This window comes from Takifugu flavidus, chromosome 9 (genome assembly GCF_003711565.1).
Source record: "Takifugu flavidus isolate HTHZ2018 chromosome 9, ASM371156v2, whole genome shotgun sequence".
NCBI classification, from domain to species: domain Eukaryota; kingdom Metazoa; phylum Chordata; class Actinopteri; order Tetraodontiformes; family Tetraodontidae; genus Takifugu; species Takifugu flavidus.
Genome location: NC_079528.1, coordinates 4,617,353 through 4,633,649, shown reverse-complemented (window position 1 = coordinate 4,633,649; position 16,297 = coordinate 4,617,353). Strand labels below are relative to the sequence as shown.

The 16,297-nt window shown below is 44.5% G+C and overlaps 1 protein-coding gene across 5 annotated transcripts in view; it reads left to right on the top strand.

Moving 5' to 3' along the window:
- The window catches only part of diaph2 (diaphanous-related formin 2), a 170,009-nt gene that overhangs the window by 123,723 nt on the left and 29,989 nt on the right, over positions 1 to 16,297 (top strand). The gene's annotated exons all lie outside the window — the stretch shown is intronic.

Below are 16,297 nucleotides of genomic sequence, written 5' to 3'. Positions count from 1 at the left end.
ATCCGTAAATGCAGATGAAAGCGAGTCTGTTGTGTTGTGTGACGGCGGTGAGGTCTGACATTAGGGGGCACTGTGATACCAGCCAGTACCCGGAGCCTCTGCGAGGGCTGAGACGGGAACAGCACGCTTTGACAGAGCCTCATTGACGTTTAGGAATCACACACACCTAATTCCAGCCTGGACAACACCCCCACCATGAGAATTCCATCGCACAAACTCACACACACACACACACACACACACACAGGTTTTTGGTGTAGCAATGCTGCAGCAGTGCTGATGTGAACGCAAACCAAAATAGAAACTTTCCCACGTTTTATTTTCCAGAGAACTGAGCCTAATAAAATCCTCCAGTATTCTTCCAGATGGCCAAAGTTTGCATCATAACTGTATCTGAACCCTTCTACCCCCTCACAGGATGTCACCAAAACTATTATTAACTGGAATTTTCACCATAAGGGTGGAGAAAAACAAGTGTTTTAGACGTTAATAGCTGCCATTAGTGCAGAACATACAAGTGTTGACTGAGTAACATGAAGGTGTGAATTGTTTGGGCCCTTCTCACAGGGGTGTGATGCGTTCATGGGAAACTCATGAGACTGGATTCAATATTTAATATCAAACTCCAAACATCCCCAGCTCAGGAGCATTAACCATCAATTCCAAACCTATTTAACAGGGTTATAGCTCGTGTAATATGACCTTTTCATTTATTCAACATTCTTAGATGATCTACTTATAAATTAAATAACAGTTATATCACATTCCCTGATCTTCTAATAATAAATTATCACTATGGGAATGATTGGATGTATAATAAACACTGGTTTTCAGACCTTTGTTTAGTGCAATAAATACCAGGAATCTACTTAAACTGGCTAAAACACTCCTGTGCAGTAATTACAAACGTGTATAATAACACTATTGGTATTTGACTCCTAATCCCAATCCTCGTCCCTTTATTGATCACAGTGTGGTATAATGTGAGTCAATTTCAAATGAAATCAAAGCGTTTGCCGGTAAACACAAGCAGTTAAAGTTGCTGTTTCCATATTAATATTAATTCACTGATTATTGATTCGACATTTAGATAATTATGTCTTCTCATGTGCGCTCGTGTCGGTTTAACTGTTCGGACACGCGATTAGGGGCAGTCAAAAGGATCTGTATCTTATACCATTTACAGTATTCCCCCTCTACCTGTTGGCAGTGCTCATGATTCAAAGGGTCTGGGTCATTTTACAGTCAGGTCATGAAAGGCTGTTGGTGGGATTTCTAATTAAGATGCAATCTGTTATCTGTTCAGATGACTAACAAGCACAACAAAGCCATCGGACCCCCTGGAATTCATATCTGACCACTTGAAATAACCATCAAGCCGCCGTATCTGATGCGGTGCCAATACTCGCTCACTGTCCCAATTAAAGCCACAGGCTGGTTGTTCTGCTGTTGATGAGGGACATATCAGGACATATAATGGAGAGACCCCAGCCTGTGTGGGCTGAGATCATTTTCATGCTATTCATGGGCCTCTTTCTCTTTATTATTATTATTATTTTATCTGAAATCAAAGTGCATCTGCCCTCATCTACTTTAACGCAACTGCATGCTACGAGAGGGTTTTGTGGGTCAGCACTGATGGGTTCTCTCATAATTAGCAGGACTCAGTTGAGCCCAATCAGACTGGATGTGGCAGCAAAAGCAGAGCAATGATTATCTTCATTTTATAATAAAGCCAATTTCCATCTGAAAAAGGGAAAATCAAGCCGCAAATAAGAGGGAACTGAAACTTTTTATTCTTTTTGTCCCCCTATTTAGTATTATTTTGATACTGGTACTGATAGACTAGCTCCAAAATCACAAATAGTGATGATGATGATGATGATGATGATGATGATGATGAAGAAGGAGATAATAGCACACAGCACAAATTAAATACACACTGAAGTACTGAGGGAAATAATCAGGGTGGGCCAGTCAGTCTAAAAGACATGAAAGATGATTTACAGAGGAATAGGTACTCCAGTTTCCTCCCACTGTCCAAAAACGTGCACGTCATCCTGATTGGAGGCTCTAAATGGCCCCTCAGTGGGAGTGATGGTGTGTGTGTCGTGTGTCCATCTCTTATCTTGTGATTGCTGTGAAGCCAGCACCTCCCGCGTCCCTGATTAGGAATAAACGCTGGTTAGGAGAAGAATGAAGAAGGGAAGGACGTGTTTGGGCTGCGAGCAGTGGCTTCACCCCGTCAGTCAGGAGGAACGTCCTGTGTAGAAGGTGTGCGCTTCTGTCACGTGTGCTGCCAACGTTGACACTTTCTAAAGCAGCTTTGGCAACGACGTCAGAAGCAATGAGGGTGAATTAAGAACAGGGTTCGCAGCAATCATGTGTTGTGACCCCGGTGTTAAAGGGAACTTTCATCTCCGAGCAGGAATAATTCTTAGCACCATCTCCTGTGTTCCAACATGTCTCAGACGATGGGAGAACAGGTAACTCTCAAGGAACAAAGACATTTAAACATGTTTTTCACTAAAGGTCTTGAAGGGTGCTTCTTTTTCCTGATTAAGCTGCAAGTCTAATCTTGTATTCAGGTCACTTCTATGCCCTTTCTATACTAAATCAGAAAGAAAAAGAATATAAATATTATAAATATATTCTTTTTTTTTAACTTTGCATTATTGATTATATAATTTACATTGTTGTCCAACTCTCTTTCCTGTAGCGAAGAACATCAATATTTCACCCCTTCTTAATGCTGTAAGAATAGAAATGCATTTTATGTAAAACCCTGCTGACCCTCAGCTGGAATCACGTGTGTCCCACATGGGGGGAGACAGCCATCAACAACGTTATGTTGATAGAAGATCATCCGCCTGGTTTGAGAGGGCCTTCTTGTTTTATTTGAACCTTTTTAAGGAGAGGAAAAGCTGAGTGGAAGATTGAAAATGACATCTGTTATTGAACCTAAGCCACATGTGTGTATTCCTGTTTCTACTATTCCGTGAGGTGCATTTCGCAATCAAAGTAAGGGTATTTTTTTGGAAGTGAGAACATTTTTTCCGTTCACAGCTTGATTTGGTCCAAGTTTGAGTCGTAAGACTTCATCTTAAAAGTTAGGATGTTATAGTATGGGAATGGGGGATGAATCCTGTTAGTACAAGTTGTGTGTGTGTGTGTGTGTGTGTGTGTTTGTGTGTTCTTGTTTATGGGGCAAAGCAAGACTTGGACTACACACTGAGCAAGTTGACTGAGGACATTATTGCTTGGGCCTCACAACCTAAAAGGGCCGTTAAGTGAGAAAATGTGGCTTTTCAGAGTATAATTGAGTTTGGTATAAAAGAAGGGACTTATTTTGTGAAGGTTCTGGTCAGCAGCTGTATTATATACGAGGAAAGTCCTCAGAAAGACATACAAAGGAGTGCGCATGTGCGTGTGCGTGTGCTCGTGATCAACGTACCCAGGCCACCATCGTATAGCATTCCTCTGGGCATTCCAGAGCTCTTTGAATTGTTGTTTTTTTTTGCACCTCCATGGTGGTGCTCAGGACTTTGTTGAAATTTTAATGGTACTTTGACCTAGATTTGAAGCCTGTGCATGTAGGTGTGTGTCTGTGTGCATTTGTGTGAGATGTGTCAGTCTTACTCCTGCCAGTCGGAGGTACGTGGTGATGTGGGGGATGAGTGCTGAGCGGAAGTGTAGAGCTAGCAAGAATCTCTGACAGCCTGTGTGAGACTGCTTCACACCTCCTAAAAGAAATAATGAAGTCACAGAAAGCAACGCTGCCGATAAATGTGCACGTTTCGGCACTTTTGAATTCCAGTGCTTTTGCTGTGTGTGATTATTTACCCCCCTCATTTATACATTTATGAGCGGGAAAAAATCCCCCTTAGGATTTTTGTCTGTGAAAAGCTGCTTTCTGTGAATAATCAACAGACTGAGAAGTTAAACAGACAGAAATCTTAAAAAAAAGTCAGGAATCATGTCGTGGATTACTCGCTGCATTGACAGGATGGATGGGGGAAAACAATTATGGCTTTTTTATTTCACTTTGCCAGCTTGCTGTTGTGCTCCAGCCACTTTGTTTTGTTGCTAGTGTGGTAAAGACGCCTCTTAAGCAAAGTGAAGCGTTATGTGTGAATGGAAGAATGAATGGCCCACTCTGGTGTAATCATCTTCCACTGACATAGAAAAAGCTCCCGCTCTGCTTTTCTCACTCTGCTGGAAACTGAGGATTGAGGCCAACCATCACCGACGCTCCGCACACGACATCTCCGCTGACCTCCACAGATGCAGCCGCCTCTACGTGATCGCTTGATTGATTACATGAATTAATGTGGATTACGTTATTCATCACGTGTTATAACTAAAATAATACCATAGTGATTCCAGCCGGTGCTCAGCTGGATGTTCTTGTTGATACTGGATTGAACTCACTCCAACTCTTTTTTTTTATTATTATATGTCTTATATAAACCTAAATGTGAAAGTTGAAAAAATCAATTCCTTGTAGCATCCAATAGCAAAGGTCAGAATCCTTCTGTAACAAACAAACCCACCACTCTTAATTAGTGGACTGGCAGCGCTGTGCACAGATTGTTCATATGGACTCTTTACTGGAACTGTGTGTAAAATTAAACCAGAAATAGGCCAGTAGAGGAAGATTCCTCATTGGGTGATTAAAAGTAACCTTTAGAGCTATGGAGAAGCTGTTAGCTATGCCCTTTCTTTCCCCGCAAATGCCATCTTCGAACTCTGGTATAATGATGCTACAATAGTTTCAAGGCAATTAGAGTGTCTCTAAATTGATCCCAATACACTGGACCTGTGAGTGGGAGGAATCAAGAGGGAGGGTGAGTGTGCAAAGGTAGATGCCAATCCAGCCTTCAGCTAGACAAGTGAGGAAACACGGGTCCTTAATAATTTAGAGCCGTCAGAGAACCAGAAGCTTTAAAAAAAGCCTTGTTTTTCCAGTCTGCCAGTCTTCACATGGGGCAGAGGCTGCCTCACTGGGCACCACCTGCTGGATCAAATAATTGATCATCCACACACATTTATACCCTGAAGAGCACCATTGGAAGCAAATTTAGATTCGGCCTTTCACTCAAGGACGATTTGACATGCTAACAGTTCTTTCAACACGTCACCACATATGAGAGTTAGCATCTTTCTGTGCCTGTGTGGGCTTCAAGGGTTCTGGAGAACAACATATAGCAGCCTGCTGGTGTAGGGTGAACCTTTTTGTCTGAGAGATTGGTTTTACTTGAGAGAGGAGAGAGTATATTTTCAGTAGTAGTGTGCAGGATACAGTCTGTGACAAAAGGAAACTGGTGAAAAGGTGAAGAAGGTCCTCAAGCAGCAGTGCGTTTGTCTCTGAAAGGCAGAAACGTGTTTTTTAAACCTTTTGCAAAATAGGTTTTTCTATCGTCTAAAACTCGATCATCCTTGGAGAGCGACTACAGTGTTCCTGGAATACAACAGTAGTAATAGATCTTGCCTGGGCTTGGCGGGTTTTTATTGGTGAAAATGTTGAATAAGTGCACAGTTTTTCGCCGTGGCGATAGCAAATGTGGCGACTCCCTCGCTGGGATGCGCTGCGGTGAAAGGCAGACTTTTCAGTATTCTGGTTCCTAATTCATTAAATAAGCTGGTGATCAATACATGGCTGCATGCAACAAATATGATTAGCTAATAATTGCACGGAGACACAGAGGACATGCATGCTGTTGATGTGTAAATACTGTAATCTCCATTAACCAGGAATTTGAGTTTCATGACTTCATCAAGTCATTGGCCTTCAGCTAAAGAGCTGCATCACCCTGTCTTTAAGACTGATGTGTCATCTGTTATTAATAATGACTTAATTAGGCAAATACATTCAACAAACATCAGCGCTGCAGCCGACAAAACAGTTCTGCCACTACAAAAGTATTAAACGGAGTTGAGTTTTAATGTTGACATAAGCTAACGGGGCTTTTCTTTGGGAAGTCCAAGCAAGAACACGCTATGTAAAAAGTGGTGGGAACAGCTGTGGATAACAATAGAGAACACAGTGATATTAATTCATGTTCACTTCAAATGTGACTCCCCTCATGGAAAACCCCCACAAAACGATTCCATCCGTGTTACACCCAAACACAGCTGTTTTTTTTCTGCTTAGAGACATCATTGATGATGCTGATGCACCAATCTGAGCTTCTGATGAGGGGGAGTTGATAAGACTGCAGCTCATTTCACTGGAGTGGTTGTGTGAGCGGGGAGACAAACATGTGCACGAGGTCGATTGGCCCTGCGGTTTCTCCTCTTACCTTGGGGAGTCCTATAAGGCCTGTAATCAGAGGACATTATGAGTGGGCAGATGGCCTGCAGTTACACTGCGACCTCATCTAATCTTGCATGCATCAACAGTCTATGTGTTCAGTGGGAGGGGAAAAAAAAGAAAGAGGTGTTTTGGACGCAGTGGTCTCGGCTCATTTTTCACCTCCGTCTAAAGTTGGGGCTTTGGTGCTGAGGAAAGTAATTTTCTTTTTCCACATCTATCCTAAATCTCCCGGTGTGTTGTACGGCTGAAGTTTAAAAGTGGGCGAGCTGGCGAGCAGGTGTACGCTGATGGGGATCAGCGTAGCAGAAATCTGTGGGATTGAAATGACCTCGTCTGACAGTTCCAGTCTGCTCTCCTCCCCTCGCCTCCCTGCCGGGCCTCGACTGAGGCCATCTGTCTGGGTGACACCACACGCGCAGACACAGCGCAGATACAGTTACGCTCTTCCTGCTGCGTCTTCTCTGCTAACGCGCCCAGCGACTCCTCCGATGCTGCCTTTCCACACACGCTGGGATTAGCATGTGGCTTGTTGAGGCACTTTTTAAACTTTTTACTCGGCGTTTGACCCTGAGTTTCAGTGAACATGTAACGCTTAGAAGGACATGTGGAAACGATGTACGCCGTGACCACGCTGAAATGTCACTTGTAGCGAGGTCCAGGTTGAGGTTTCTTCTTCTGGTCCTGCGGTCAACATGTCCATGAATTGGGTCATGTGATTCGAGCTATCTCGTCTTCACTCGTGACAAAGGAGGTAAATCTCCAGCTGCCGCTGGGGGGAAGGGGAGGAGCAGGGGGGTAAATCTTGACGGATTGACTTAAATTAGCGTCTGCTACTCGAGGTTTGTTCGTTTGATTGCGCACCTACACGAAAAATGAAACGGTGCTTCGCGTTTTTAGCAGAAATCAGGAAAATTCCCGGTCAAAGCTCGACTCAAACCTGCAGAAGGTGGATTCAAAGTTAAGAAAGTGGCAAAAGGAAAAAAAATCTCCCTGCATATTTTGGCACATCTGACTTCTTTTTACGTCTTATTAGTCGTTCACATAACACCAAACGCACCCAACTTAAGCGCCATCACACCTCCCCTTCTCACATCTCTCAAACTACAAAAATCGAAATCTATATATATAAAACTCACGTTTAAAAATACACCTACGTGTTTTCTTCCTCTCCCTCCTCTTCGCCTAATGCCCGCCATTCAGCGGTCGGAGCGCCACCGCTGGCGACTCGCACACTCCTGCAACATGTTTACTTTTCGAGCGGAGAAACTTGAATGTCAGATCTGCTCCTGCCGCCACGTGCGCGCGCCATCTGCTGCCTTTAGACGCACCGTATAGTTCTGAGTGCCGCGCCGCTCCCGCAGATTCGCCATCAGCAGCAGTCTGAGAATTTGCCAACGTGGATGTTGTTTGGAAACTCAATGTCATCTGGGCATTTTTGAGCCGTTTGCAATCATCAGTGATAAAAAAGCAGCTGGTAGCGAGGAGAGCCTCATCTCCTCTCAGGTGTAGGAGGTTTCTGGAGGTTACGGTGTCGTCTTCAAACGTAGCCCTGCACTTAAATACCAGCATGTGACTAATAATAAGTGTGTGTGTGTGGGGGGGGGGGGTTCCTGGGTACACTGACGGAGCTTCTGGCTCCCGCTGAACTCCAGGAAGATCGTGGCTGTTTTCCTCAGATGGTCGCGGGGGAGGAGCGGGGGAGGGGGGGTGCAGCTCAGATGTTTCCGGACCTCCCAGCCTATTATACACCCCCAGATAGCTGCATTCTTATCCCCACTCCTTATCTAACCTCCTGCGCGCCCGCTGACACGCGCCGCCTGGGTCCACTGCTACCTTTTTCTCACCTTGGAAGAAAAACTTTTCTTTTTGCCAGTTTCCAGGTCTCTGCTGTCAAGGTGAGGGGAGAAGGGACGGTTCCGCTTTAAAGCTGCGGGGTTTAAACCCAAACACACACCGCGCACGTGCCTATCAGATGGGTTCATTGCCCTGGCTTTAATCCAGCATATTTAACCCGAAGATAAATCATAAAATTAAGAGGGCGAATGCTGACGTTCAGGTTAAGGACATTTTGGACTCCTCGACAACGGTGTTTTTCAATGTATGATCGTGAGGTCAGAGGTCAGGTCCAACGCACGATGCAACACAATAGTGATAATGGCGACAGTTCATGTGCTGCCAACCCCAACTGAGCTCTGTGCAGATATTTTTTTTGTGCTTTTGCACCATAACTGGAAAATGTTTTTCGGGGTTTTTTTTTTTCTATCGAGTCCCGAAAACACCAATTTCTCCGGGAGAGGAAACCGAAAAATTCACGGCATACGCTCATCTTTTGACCCGCGTGTGAGTGTGTGTGCCCGTGTGTGTGGGCCGGGGTGACCTGGGCGGTCACAGATGCGCAGAGGCCTGCGGTTCTCAGCCTGTCAGTGTGCTGTCAACACCCGTGTAGTCAGAGATGAGAGTGGACGTGGAGGTCAGCGGCAGTGCCCACTGCTCCGAGTGCCGTCTGATCACTTCTTTATTTATTTTGATGGATTCACTTCTGTTTCCACTGCACAGCTTCTCTGCGAGCATTTCATTAGTATTCGTGGTAAAACGCTGGATATCGCCACCTTCAAAATGTCCGTTTGCTGCACGTTTGTTTGCTAGTTCGGCCGTCAGTCTTAGGAGCTAATGTAACAGTGTCCCTCCACCTGGAACATCCATGTCTCCACATCAGATCACACCTACATTTTGTTAAAGCATAACAGTTTGGGATTTTTCACATCACATTTATTCATAATAATTCAGTGCTAATGAAGGAAGATTGAACAAGCTGACTTTTTGTATCCTGCACATGCTAAATAGCACATTTAAGCCCTCATCGGCTTCTCAATATAAATTATAACTATATTATCCATGTTTTATACACTCTGTTTTAGATATTACTTTAAAAGCCTGCATCTGCTGTGCTCCTGCCCACAGTTTTGGACTTTAGTGGCACAGGTTTGATGTATATTTCTGTCTCTAGCCGGGGGGGTTAAGAGCTGCTGTTGTAGCACTCCCAGTTTGCTGCATGAGTTGGGTGGCAGAGTTTGGCAGTGAGGAGAGGATGGCGCTGCATTCCCTCACTCTCTTTAACAAAGCACTTCTTCCTGGCACAGTTCCTGCATTTCTTCCAGTGTTGTTATTACTTATAAATTCACACAACAGAAGGTCCCCAGACTCTGAGGTCCTCCAAATCACCATGTGAATACCAAGATTGGGCCCGGCTCTGAAACAGTAATGATGGATAAATCCATTGAAATAATGTTTCGGAACAAATTGAAAGGAACAGCTCACCTCAAAGTCCACAAAGACTAGACTGCAGCAGCCACATCTACCACTTCACGTTACCCACCTGGACTATGGTCCAAATACACACCGTATCATAGCAACCTCCACTTCAATGTAAACCTGAGCACATTAACTGACCGTATCTACAGTACGTCTGGAGTTCTTTAAAGGTTTCGGGTTCCCCCACAAACTCTCCCCAATGCTGTTTTTTATTCATTTCCCACTCACTCACTCACTCACTCACTCACTCACTCACTCACTCACTCACTCACTCACTCACTCACTCACTCACTCACTCACTCGCTCACTCACTCACTCAAACTCCTCTCTTTCACTGAAATAGTCGACATAAAATCGCTGCTTTGTTGACAAAAATATGTTTAAGACAAAAACTCTATGGAAATGGGAATAATTATCCACATTTGTTGTTTAAGGTATTTCATTAAACATTAAAGGGGTTGATCATTTGTTACTTCTGAATATCCAAAAGCATAAGGAGTTTTCCTGTGAATTTTACATATTTGACATATTCTAGTCACATGACAGCAGTGGGAAATTATTGGATACATAATCACATTTAGTTGGATACCTTTTTTGACCCTATTTAAAATCAGGGAACCATAACATTCAAACATGTTTAAATAACATTACACATGTAAATCAGAGCATTGAAGCTTCATTTGTAATATTCACTTCAACCATGACATAACTTTACTTTACGCTCCACAAATGGAAACACTGGACTGTTGCAGTTCCTGAATCTTTCTATTTGTTTTAGTTTTTTTCATGAAAAAAGCCTGTGGTTTGATCACTTAAACCGAAGTCCATCCAAACCCACACGCTGTTCCGAACCTCTCTTTCTTCAATAACATCTGCCCTCTTTCTTTCTGGGTTTCGATGAAGTGCCGTTGCCACAAAAAGGGCAAAATATGAGGAATTTCGCACTTTCTTCTCCTCTTAAACTCATAAATCGGCGCGCTGGGAGAGGCGCTGACACCGAGGGGCATCTTTAACAATATCCGATCAGTGATCGGCACCGCTCGTGCACGTCTGGCGTGTCCAAAAAGAGCATTTTTAGGCACCCGCAGTCTTACTTTTGAAGAACTTCTCCATTAGAATCATCTTACTCTGCTAGCACAGAAATAGCTTCTGGAACAAGGTCACTGACGGATGCTTAAGCCTTTCAGAGGCTGGAAGTGACGTTCTCATTTTCAAAGTCAATCAAACCTCCAGCACGCTGTCAGAACCATGAAGACAATTTATAGAATTAAAGACACTTTGGTTAAGCTCCTGATGGCAATTTGGTTACTTAACTTAGCGAGGCGGTAAGTCTCTGGATTTCAGGAATGTTGCGTTCCGGGTCTGTGCTGTGGCAGGAACGCAGAATCCATCTGTTCATCTTTGGGAGGGGGAAAGATGGAGGCTTTACAATTGATGTGACCTTGAGCTTCATATGTTGAAGCCTTGGGGTCGCCCCGCCCTCGACAGACGCCATTCATCAACCCCCACCGGAATGTGTCAAACATCATTCAGTTAAGCTGCTCCATGAAAAGTCATCATTTACCGATCAATAACCGGGCACAGCTGAAGTCAGACGCGGGCAGTGGTGGAATATTAATAATGATTTTGCAAGAACCCTCTTTTTTGTGTCTTTGGAAACATCCATCATTGTCAACAAAATGAGTCCGGCAAAAATATTCAATTAAGACCTCAGGGCTGAATTCCTCGTTCATTATTCTGGGCTTAATTTGCAACTGTAGATCTGTCTTTTGTCACTTTGAGGCACAGAATCGAGAGCTACAAAATTGCTCTTGCCCGTCATCTTCCTCCAGTCGGTGGCGGAGGTCCGCCGCTTTGATTGATCGAATTCTCATGAAAACGCTGCCATGAAAGCAGTTCTCGTTGGTATTTGGACAGCGGTTAGACGGCGTCTCCATGCCTGTGGATCGTCACCAGGAGCTCGCCCAGCGTACAAAGCGCGTGTTATTTTGCGTTAATGTTGTGTCCAATGAGTGAAAGCAGACCTGTGATTTGTTACCTGCGGTGCCATTTCATGCAGAAAACTCTGGACTGTGTATTTGTGCTCCTGCCCGGGGCTACCGAACAGGCAGGTTCAGCACATTGATCGCCTTTTCATTGATGGAGGGAGGGAGGGAGTGAGCGGTGAAGAAGAGGTGAAAGTCACACTGAGTGGCAAGTGGTGGGGGAGCCGTGGGAGAGACGCTGGCTGAGAGGATGAAAGTTAAACACTGACCTGCAGTCTTGTCTCGCAGCAGGAGTCAGCTTGTTGCCTTGGGGCAGGCGCCCATTTTATTGGCCAGGCTGGTAGTCTTAACCTGCACCGACTCCTCTCAGATTCATCCAAAAGTCCGCGTTGGTGTGCTTTCGATTTAAATATTGACCTCTTTTGCCTGCTCGTGGCTGCATCCACCACCGTCTTTATTGCCTTGTTTTTGATATTTTGCCTTCCAAAGCAAGATGGACCTCGAATTCAGGCAATCCTCATCCAGTGTTTAGTCCTGCCAGGATCCACAGTGCCACATCCACGGCAGGAAGAGAGATCTGCTTACGAAACGGTTGCTGTATGTTCATTAGCGCCCCGACCTGCAGATCTTACACTTCCTCTCAGTTGCATATGCCAGTGTGACACCTCCACGTCTCGCCGCTGCCCTACACCCCAACAGGCTCCTGTATAGGACCTCCTGTAAAGGGCTAAAGAGGACAGGGTGGGGGACCCTAGCATAAATCTTGCTGTGTGTCAATCATTATAATGCAGGTTTTTTATTTTTTTGCTTGATGTTATAGTGTTTGACGTGAATCCAGATACAAAAACAGCGTTCTAGAATTGACAGCTGTTCAACCGCCACAGGTTTGCATTAAAAGCTGTTGCGAATCGAGCTTTTCTGCTGGGATGCTGCTCATTCCTTGCCCAGCAGTCCGTCCCACCCATGAATCCACATTGTCATCTGATTAATACCGTCAGATGTCCGGGGTGGCTACCATGGATTTTCCATCTAAATGGATTAAGCTTTCATTTCTGATGCCTGCACACCAAAACAAGAGGGTGGAGATGGGGAAAAAGACTGGAGATAAAGAGCTTTGCCTGCTCACAATCCTTTAGTCACTTCTCAGCCCCCATTGACTCGACCCCCACGGTTTAGGGGTCTACTGAAATAAATGGATCACATTTGCTTGAGCAAAGCTTATACATATATATGAGGGGTTTATGCCTTTTGTGTAGCTGTCATCCTTTAATCATGCAGTTAATGAATAAACAAGATTGCGCTATTTTTAAAAATATATTCTATTTAGCATTTTGACGTAAACATGTTTATTGTAATTTCAGAATTTGTGCTTTTGATGAGATATTCTTGTCATTTCCAAGACCTTTATTCTACACTGCTGTTGTCTGAGGCCAACGTGTGGCCGGCTCTGTGCCTGGCACGCTGCAGGTGGGGGTGGGGGGGGTAAACTCCACACAGCACGTTCAGACAAGAGGCTTCGGCCTGACCTCTGCAGTGTCACCGGTTGCCGAGGCGCATCCTGGCGATTGTCTCGCACTGAAGGGATTTGTAGGCAGAAGACGAGGGACGGGGGTACAGGCAGGCCGGCGGAGTCTGCCCTCGGTAACCAGCCATTTATGAGCAGACGCCTGGCTCTTTCCTTCAGGGGGAGTCACTTGTTTGCGACAGAAGCTGCTCGGCAAATATTAGCTGTCTTGTTGCACCTGCTGCTATTGTGCGACTCTCGCCCCCCCGCTTGTTTCCCACCCTGTATAGCTATACACTTCATTTGTCAAACGCACAAAAGAGGACAGGCGCACAATGGAGGGACATTTTAGCATCGCCGCAGCCCTGCACTGGTGTTCTGACACAGGGCGAGCAGAGGTATGACCCCCCCACACACACACACACCCCCGAAAGCCTCTGCTCTCCTTGATTGTGCAGCAGCAAGGGTGATACTAAAGGAGTGGTCAATCACAGGCCAGGGTGTTGACAAAGAGCTGACCACTGCAGGCCGACCTCATCTGCATATGTATGTGTACTTAATGAAAGGCGGCCGGGTCAGAGCCTGCGGGCTGGAGATGAAAGTATGTATTTATGCTAATGGGGAGACTGATCTTATTGTTAACTCTCCCAAAGATGTTCACCCTTAATAAAAAATGGACCACCTCCTCCACCCCCATCAATATGCATTGCTCTCTTTTTGCATGAATTATGCTGGCCTACACGAGTGTACATTGACTCATTAAACTCTAGACGCGTTCAAGCAAATAACTGCACATGGACACCATCGAGCACTGGTTTTATTTCATCCGGTTTCATCATTTCATACTTTGAAATGTCGATGGCATCTTTTTTTTTTGTAATTTTAGTTTTAATGTATACTTCCTTTACAACAACTTAGAGTCAAGTCATTTTTATTCTGAATCCCTAAAATAAGATGACCTCTGCTGACCAGTGGCTGCCCTTTTATTCGATAACAAGTAAAATATTAATCAAACATTTGAGTCCATGGGTGTTTCTGCCCCACATTTTTATACTGGATTCTTATTCCCTTCCACCGTACAGCTCAATCCTACACATTTCCTTATATGTCATCATTAAAGCAGCCATAAGTGGGTGCTAACAGTTTAATAACCCACATCTTCATCTAAGGGTTATCAAGTACAGGCACCATAGAAATGTTCTGGTTTGACAGCCGCTCACTTTTTTGACCTCCATGGTCTCGTTGTCTCTGTGTGAGCGCACAGACCCCTCGCCGATATCCTCACAGCCCCACGCACAGGGTGGTCTCACGAGTTGGCCACAATTACACCGCGTCTGGTTGCTCCCTCATTAAGTTTGACAGGCCACTCCAACTCTGCGCTCTCCCGCTGTCTCAGGCGCTTTGCCTCCTACATCGCTCCCCCGCTCTAAAACATTTCAGAAAGTGTGTTTTTGGGATTTGCAGGCACTGCCGATCAGAAAGCAACGCTGTCAGCACTCAACTTTCGGCACCGCGTTTGCCCTTCTGTTGCTAAAGAAACAGAGCTTTTATACTTTTCACCCTGTGTGCCAAAGTTGCTCTTTGTCTTTCAAATTAAAACTACTATTAAGCTTTGAAAACTTTATAGAGGTTTTTCTCTTATAGATGGGCACGTTTTAAATGCAATATTCGTCATTAAATATTTTATAAATATACACACATTTCAGCTCCACTTTTCTCTTTTAATCTTAATGAGTACCTTCATTTTCATAAATATAGGCCGAAATAGCAATGTTGCGTATATTTTACCACCTAAACAGCCCGGGCAATCAGCACTTTGATATTTCTGGATTACGAGGGCGGCGTTGCTCTTGTTTGCAACATATCGCCTGAAGCTAAACCCAGCACACTTTTGTCAAACAGCGACAAAAATAAAGCAAACTATAGGACAGGCTGCTGTTAATTAGCTGTAGATATGCGACGACATGAAACCATTAATGGGCGAGCAAATAGCTTTAACTTTGTTTCTAATGTAATATAAACTTTAATTAATAATGCGTTTGATGAAGTGGAGACTTATCAAACAAGCTCTGCGTCCATTAAAGGCCCAAAACCCTCACAAGGCAGGTTTATTAGAGCCGGATTGAATCCATGTTTATGAGCCCCGTGGTGGGAAAACAGGCTGAAACGTTGACATGGAGAAAAATAAATGGGTTTGTGTAATTAGTGAAAATTAAGAGCTTTTAATCCAGGAGGAGGGACGGGGAGAAAAGTTAAGAGCAAATTGTTGGTGCGGCGAGACGGGTGGGAGGGATTGTGGGTCTTCTGCTTAGCTTCGTTTTGTTTGCCCCCAAAGAAATGAGCTGGGACCCAAAAGCACACACCTAATAAAGAGAAGCCTCATAAAAAATAGGGTTATTTTAGGAAGGAGGCAGAGGTACAGAGAACATTTCTTCACCTTCTGGATGGATGGATGCAGATTTGTGCAGCTTTTGTGGTGAAGTTTTACACTTTTTTTTTTTTAATCACATATGAATGTAAATTTCCAGCATGCGGTTTAAAGACGTCACCTTGAAGATTCCTCACATTTTGGGATATTATCACCAGAAACGCTATTTCCCGCTCCGCCTAAGAGTGGCATTTATTTGCCCCCTTTCATGACACACATCAAGACATCTCCCACCGACAATTTCTGCTTCAACAGCACTGACCTTCTAAAGGGAATCCAAATGTTTTAAGTGATGGACAGAAGGAGAGAAGGCCAGGGGAGGCAGCCATGTTGGGGGTGTGATAGTGTTGCATTAGATGGAAAAGTCCAATCCCCCCTGCAGGATTTGCAGTGCTGCAGAACAGAAATATAATACAGACTCACTTCATCTGCCAGTGGGACTGAGGTGATGTACGTGAGTGAAACAGGCTCTCAGTGCTCTCGTCCCTGCCAGCCTGTGAAGCCAATCAGTCCTCTCATGACTGCAGACAATACCATCTGCAGGAGCATTAAAGCAGTTTCCACTGTGGAGAATGCTAATAACCCATTAGGGAAAGGAATGGCCTTCGCACTGGTCATTTAAAGGCATGTTTCTTGGTACTCGGATGTCCCCAGAGTTTACGGATTGGAACTCTCAACTTCTTAACTCTTGGCATGTCTTAGCTGTAAAGACAACTAGTGGTTAAACTGGTCCTTTCTGCTTTTGTATCACC